Source organism: Limulus polyphemus, unplaced genomic scaffold (assembly GCF_000517525.1).
Source record: "Limulus polyphemus unplaced genomic scaffold, Limulus_polyphemus-2.1.2 Scaffold4877, whole genome shotgun sequence".
Taxonomy (NCBI): Eukaryota; Metazoa; Arthropoda; class Merostomata; order Xiphosura; family Limulidae; genus Limulus; species Limulus polyphemus.
In genome coordinates, this window is record NW_013670487.1 from 9,876 (window position 1) to 16,809 (window position 6,934).

The window sequence follows — 6,934 nt, forward strand, 5'->3', positions numbered from 1 at the left end:
TATTCAATTGAAGGGGTAATATAATCTTGTAGATTTTCAGCAACCAACCAGCTTACACTATTCAATTGAAGGGGTAATATAATCTTGTAGATTTTCAGCAACCAACCAGCTTACACTATTCAATTGAAGGGGTAATATAATCTTGAAGATTTTCAGCAACCAACCAGCTTACACTATTCAATTGAAGGGGTAATATAATCTTGTAGATTTTCAGCAACCAACCAGCTTACACTATTCAATTGAAGGGGTAATATAATCTTGAAGATTTTCAGCAACCAACCAGCTTACACTATTCAATTGAAGGGGTAATATAATCTTGTGGTTATTGAATATAAACTGAAATTATTATTATTTTTGGTGAAAATATTACATGCTGAGTTTCACTATCTCTTACACATGTACAGTAATTTACAGACTCATCACCAAACTTATGAACTTGTTTTGATTCAACTTTGAATCTCTTCCTTAATGAGAGTCTTGTCTAAATTTCTATCGCCAGCTTTTTCATGGGGCGTTTAATTTTTTTTATCCCTTCCCACCCTGGGGTGGGATTTAACATTTTGAGATGTTTTTGCACGTTATACCCTTTAAGAGGGAAAGTTTGGATTATCAGATTTTGGTCTATGATAATGTTGATATTGGTGAATTTTTAGTAAGTTGATTGGTTGCTGAAAATCTAATAATTTGGTATATATAGGTTGTGTAATTTGGAACAGGATGACTTGTTGATACTAATGTACATGTGTAAGAGATAGTGAAACTCAGCATGTAATATTTTCACCAAAAATAATAATAATTTCAGTTTATATTCAATAACCATTAGTATCAACAAGTCATCCTGTTCCAAATTACACAACCTATATATACCAAATTAAAACATAGCTTATATTAATCCTGTAAGACACTATACATGTTGTTGAAGAGATCCAAGCATATTAAAAATAATATTAGATTGAGAGAAATAATCAGTTATATAAAAAAATTGTTTTCATTGTTTGTCTTTTGGTCTTTTCTAGTACCTGTGCAACCAGTTGTGATTTTAATCAAGATAAAATTATATCCAATTTAATTCAGAAACTAGTTTTAGTGAACAAAAATGTGCAATAAAAAAAAATAATAATTTTGTTGGAGAAGGAATTAACATTTTTAAAACACACTTAATGCAGTTTGTTTAAAAGGTCTCGTGAGTGAACAGAAACTTAATTTCAGTTAACTTAATTTCTAATCAAAGTTTGTTTGTTTTTATCTTTAAGATAGTTAACGAAGCTCGTCTATTGTTTCTTTCTTTAAAACATTTTGGAAGGTTCGTTTTCTATGCTCCTCTTATTTAGAGACTGGCTATTGTTTACACTGAAATATTCATGTGAATACCAAAAATAACAATTGACCTTCTTCCAAACAAAAGAATTTTGAAATTTGTATCGAAGTTACTTTTAGCTTTTGAGCTGGTTTCAGGCTTTCGAAAGTAAACAACAACATTAAAATTAGTACTACTGAAACCACTACATCTATACTTTGGCAAACTGAAACCCCTACATAACCATTACATGGTCATTAAATCATAATGACGACTTTAATTTAATATATTGAAATTTTAGTGTCATCGTATAACATCTTATGTGTATTACTAGACATTCCAAGTGATTCATGACGAACAACAAATTCCAAGAATGCTACACTAGTGACTAAACTTACCAAACTCAAAGTTAAAACGTGTCTAAAGAATCAAACTATTCACTGTACTTCACGTTAAACAACTGGTAAAGCTAGTAGCTATTCACTGTACTTCACGTTAAACAACTGGTAAAGCTACTAGCTATTCACTGTACTTCACATTAAACAACTGGTAAAGCTACTAGCTATTCACTGTACTTCACATTAAACAACTGGTAAAGCTACTAGCTATTCACTGTACTTCACATTAAACTACTGGTAAAGCTAGTAACTATTCACTGTACTTCACATTAAACTATTGGTAAAGTTACTAGCTATTCACTGTACTTCACGTTAAACTACTGGTAAAGCTACTAGCTAATCACTATACTTCACGTTAAACAACTGGTAAAGCTACTAGCTATTCAGTGTACTTCACATTAAATAACTTGTAAATATTAATTAGTTTCACTACTGCTAAAAGTTGATTATTTAATCTAGCTGAAAAACAAAACTTAAATTCAGATGGTCTATAAAGATTTTTTAATGCTATTAAAAAAATCCAACAAAAATGAATAAAGAATACAGGTAAATCTGTTCTAGCAGAGTTATGATGATAATATTTCATTAATCAAGAAGATCAACACATTTAGTGAGAAATATTTTATTCAACTATTTTCAAAAAAACATTAAGTTTGTTACTCAAATCTGGATTAAAATATTTACATTTAATACAATAAATATCTTGATTTTCATTTAGGGTGTATACAAGACAATCACAGCGACCTTGCATTAAACTAGAAAGGTTCTCAACATTATCATATAAAGTATCTTACATCTAAAAGGATCACATTTTAGTAACAGTCCATAGATGAGAACTATCTACACTGCTTTAAGTCTGGCTGTCACAACAAGATTACTATTTATACAATATACACATACATATCACAAGATTCAATTTTAAATAAGCTCGTATATGACAATTATTTCAATAGCCAGAACAAACATAGGAACCATCAAATTAGACATTCTGACAGAGTAATTCTTGTAAACCTAAGAAAGGTAACAAGAAATAAGGTATAAATCTTAAATATTTAGAAAACTTCTTTAAATTATCTGTTTAACTAATTAAATATCAAGTCAAATTTCAATTAGCTTTTGGATAACTTAAATTCCTATTCTGTCCAAATCATACTAATTAATATTGCATCTCAACATTAACTTTTGATCAAAAAAACATCAAGCTAACTGTACAGAACTAAAAAGTAACTTACAAATTAATAAATACAACTGTGAAAATTTATATAATAAAAAATGCTTATTTTAAGTTTTTGCTTAACTTGACATTTCTTCAAAAAGTTTAACACAACACTTCAAAATTGTGAAACAGTAAATTAATAATACAAGAAACCTTTGAACAATATGTTTAGTTGGGATTAAAACAATGCACATATAATTACTGATGAGTAGTGAAACAATAATATCTGTGGATGACGACAAATATAATGATCACTATCAAAAACATGTAGTGACCTTTAGTGATCAGATCAATTCTTTGATATTTACAAGTTAATCTTTTTTCTTTTTACAACTACAATCATAAGTGGTTTACTTGTTTCAGGCACCACTTGAAATAAGGTTTTCCAATTTATAAAAAATCCACTTTACTTTCTAGATTTATTTTTTGTTCATGTTAGGATAATTAATTTCAACTTAACATTATTTCTTTATACAACACTCGGTGAATACAAGTTATTTAATTTTTAAGAATGTTCCAACTATGATAAGACTAATAACCAAGTTATAAAATCTCATCTTGCTATGAAGAGCTCAAGGTTTAATTAGAAAACCATCTTCAGATACTAATTTCTTTCATAATATTTTTAATTTCTAACACACAACTTATTTACAAAATCTACATTCTTAACTTCAAATTATTAAAGTTTTAGTGAATATTACAATTATCAATAAAGTAAAATAATAATCAAAACGTTTACAGTATTAATCTAACATTGTTTGAGAAATTTAACATAATTAAGAGTTTATATTTAATTTTCTCATTTGCAACTTGAATCTAAGGTAGTTTCAGTTTTAAAAACAAACAGATTACAAGGATTCTACTGTCAGTATATAAACTCAGTGTAAGATTTCTAATTACAGTGAAGGGAGAGCAAAAATATAACTATTTATGGATAGTTTACCTACATTAAACTTCGAACATTGACAAAAAAGAAAGAAAATTAAATAAAATTAAGTTCAAGATACACAACTTGAATTAGATTCTAAGTTAAAACTCTAAATGTTTTCAACTAATTCAGTAGTGATTCATCTCACTTTTAGATCTTACTGTTAGTATAATTTTGTTAAGACCTCAATTCACATCCTTGTCTTCATTCAATACAATCTTCTAGTTAATTCCAAAGCCAGAGATCAGAATTCGTAATCCCAGCCAGAGTTATCTTCCAGAGCCTGTTGGTCGATTGGAGGTGGGTAGTCATCAAAATTACTGGCGTCCACTGTGCTTTTCACCTGCACGAAGAAGATTTAAAAACTTTCATCATGACCACAGCACTGATTGCCACTACCAGCACTTCTAAGAGGATTACTAAAGGCAATAGCTACCTTATCGATATCTTATCCTCAACTATTAAATTTATGCTACAGTCATAAGTGCAAGATCAAATTTGTTACATATGAAAATGAGCACATACACGATTGCCATAAGAGAAGTTTAAAAGATCCTGCAACTTCAGTGCAGGAACATTTAGTCAGTGTGAGCATCTGTACACACACTCACACACAAAGGACAGAAATACTCAACTGTAATTTTCGACTGCATTATTTAATAGATGTATAAAAATCTATTAAAACATACCTGAGGTATAATTGGTGGTATTAGAGTCTTATTTTGCAACCCCTCCCAGTTGAAGCCATCAAACCACCTTCGAAAAAAATTAAGCAGCTCTAATTTCAATTATCAATAATAAACTTGTTGCATTTGAAAGACAAGTTATTTTGAAGTTAACATTTAATTGATAAACCCATTCTACAATAATTTTCACCATAAACTTGCTTTAGAAACATGTAGAAACTTATATTATTGAGAGTAATAACCTAACAAAAACAACTTAACTTTTAATAGACGTGCAAATATACAAGTTACAAAAAACTAAGTAAACTCAAAAAAACACAAATACCTTACTCAAATATTGATGAGAGAGAAAAAGATTTGTTAAAAACTGTGTCTGGTTTTCACTAAAACCAACCATATAATTTAAAATTAATGCAATGGTATTTTTTTGTGATCATCCCAATTATAGTCATTTTCTTTCTTTCTACAGTACATACAAAATTAAGCAAGTATACAGGTCTTTCTAATGCTTATCTTCCGTGATTAATTTAAACAAAAACTTTAGATAAATAATAATATTGTTAAGTTATCCAAATACCTTGTCTAATTAGTACACAAGACTCCCAATCTCCCTATCTACGAAAAACCACAGACAATAAAACTGAAAGAAAATTTGAAAAAGAGGATTTAACTGTTTTCTGTGAAATTTTTTTTAGACTTGCAGAAATTACAAATGTGGATTGTGACAATGTTAAGCCACAGTAAAACAAGTTATATTTAATTAAATAAAGAATATTCAGTTCTTAAAACAATGAAAACTAAGTTTGAAAATTTAATTTTCACAATATAGCTTTATGCATATTTTCTTCATATTTACTTAAGTGCTTTGAAACAAGCAGTAAACCAAGTGTCTCTGGTAAAGTAGTCACATCTGGTTTACAAGAGCCACATATAAAATAGTAGTGTTATTAAGACAACCAGACACCTGGTGATGAACAATATATCAACAAATTATCACCTTAACAGAATTAAACAATATTATTTACAGCAGGTATTGTGTTACATTTCAAAGAGGTAAGTTTATAGATGTAGCTCCAAAGATGGTCCCCACCCCCCAAGTTGTTCTTTTTAAGTGGACACCTCTTAAGAAAGAAGATGAAAGTAACTTACTTGTGTTTCATGATGTCCCCAATTCCACCTTTCTGATAGCCTAATCTTTCAGCTGGATTTTCCCTGTAAAATAATCACCACCTATTGAACAATTTGTTCCTCCAAGATTATCCCTGTAAAATAATCACCACCTATTGAACAATTTGTTCCTCCAAGATTGTCCCTGTAAAATAATCACCACCTATTGAACAATTTGTTCCTCCAAGATTGTCCCTGTAAAATAATCACCACCTATTGAACAATTTGTTCCTCCAAGATTGTCCCTGTAAAATAATCACCACCTATTGAACAATTTGTTCCTCCAAGATTGTCCCTGTAAAATAATCACCACCTATTGAACAATTTGTTCCTCCAAGATTATCCCTGTAAAATAATCACCACCTATTGAACAATTTGTTCCTCCAAGATTATCCCTGTAAAATAATCACCACCTACTTGAACAATTTGTTCCTCCAAGATTGTCCCTGTAAAATAATCACCACCTATTGATCAATTTTGTCCTCCAAGATTCCTAAGAAGCACAATGTTAAAACAACAGTCACAGTATTCATTACATCCCAATAGTTTAACAATAAGTTAACTACGAATAAATAAAAAACTGAATCTTCCCGACAAACTACTGTACAGTGATTTGTACAAAAAATATGAATTTATGACGTTAAACTTTGTTGGATCCTAATGTACTAGAAACTTGAGAAAAACTGTTGATATGAGATTGACCAATTGTTATTTATTAACTTTCACTAATGTTTCAATTACATTTGATACTTTCTTGCATGCCAAATAATGCTTTATTTCTAACAAGTTACAACAGTTCCATAAAACATACAAGGGTATCCTCTCACTGTTCATATTTTGCTGGATAATAACAATGTCTGCTTAATAAAAAAAACCTGACAGACTTCTTTATCCAAGTCATTTAAAAACAAAAACATTGAACTTGTTAAACTCAAAAATAGATACACTTATAATTTACTGAGTAACAAAAGTTGTACTCCTATTCATAAGCAACTGATTCCATCATAACACTATGGTCTCAGAAATTACTTAAATTTGCATATGATATTAAAGATTTAGGTGTTGCTAGCTGATCTACAAAACGATTTAGATCATTTAGTGAGTTGGGCAAATAAATGGCAGATGGGTTTTCATAATTTGAATTATAAGTATCATTTAGATGGGAATAACCTTAATAGTGTTATGAAGGAAAGAGATCTTGGTGTAATAGTCGATCAGTCTCTAAAGCCATCAAAGCTGTGT

General features: G+C 29.5%; 1 pseudogene; it reads right to left on the reverse strand.

The window, feature by feature from the left end:
• Nucleotides 1-3,364: 3,364 nt before the first annotated feature.
• The window catches only part of LOC106471815, a 33,208-nt pseudogene continuing 29,638 nt past the window's right edge, over nucleotides 3,365-6,934 (reverse strand).